We start from the raw sequence: 907 nt of genomic DNA on the forward strand, positions 1-907 counted from the left end.
CAGGAGCAGGAGGAAGAGTATCAGGGGTGACACTGGAGTCAGAGTACAAATCATCCAAAACATCAAGCACAGGAGGTATAGCTAAGGGTCTGTGCTGGGGCTTTTAAGGAAGGTTCGAAGGCGCTTTCTGGAATCTGAATATTCCTGGCCTTGCCACTTGAAGTGCTCCCTCATGGAATGCAGAACTTCCCCAAAAGAAATATCCTTAGGAGGGGAGGCTGAGGGAATGGAGTCCTCTGCATCTGAATCCTCATAGGTCTGGAAGGTCTCTTCCTGGCTTTCGGAGCGAACAGAGTCCTTAGAATCTTCATCTGAAGGAAGAGGGTCAGAGGGTTCAACCCTGGGCCTCTTGTCAGGAGGAGGCTGGGATCCTCTCTCAGGATGGGCCTGGGAACCTCTGATCAGGGAAATTAAATCTGCTGCCATAGACATGATTTGAGTTTCAGGAGTAGGCTGAGGTAAGGTTTTAGCAGTAAGATGCTTGGACTTGCTGGCTGCCTTAGTACGTGTGTAGGCCTTGATAGACATGGACATGGGAGGCCTAGCCGCTCCACGTGCAGGAGTGACCTTATCAACAGCAATGGTCTCGGGCATTTCCTCAGTTTCGGTATCCGGAGGAAAATCAATAACTGGCGGAGTGGCCTCCGGTATCGGAGGTATCGATAATGCGGTGTCTTCGGTTCGGAGCGGTGGAATAACCGCCTCAGAGGGAACCGGGGCACTCACGGTTAGTTTTGGCATGGTGTCGGTGGAAGACGCGGTCTGAGGATGTCGGTCCCGGTCTTTTCGTTTCTTAGGAGTCTGCGTTGTCGGTTGTTCCGACGGCATTATATAATCAAATTTATCGCCGAAGAAGTTGTCTGCGAACTCCGCCCAGTGCCTGAGAGTGCGCTTATTGAAGCGAGCA

This window comes from Protopterus annectens, chromosome 2.part2 (assembly GCF_019279795.1).
Source record: "Protopterus annectens isolate FY-2018-M chromosome 2.part2, PAN1.0, whole genome shotgun sequence".
In the NCBI taxonomy this organism is placed as follows: domain Eukaryota; kingdom Metazoa; phylum Chordata; order Ceratodontiformes; family Protopteridae; genus Protopterus; species Protopterus annectens.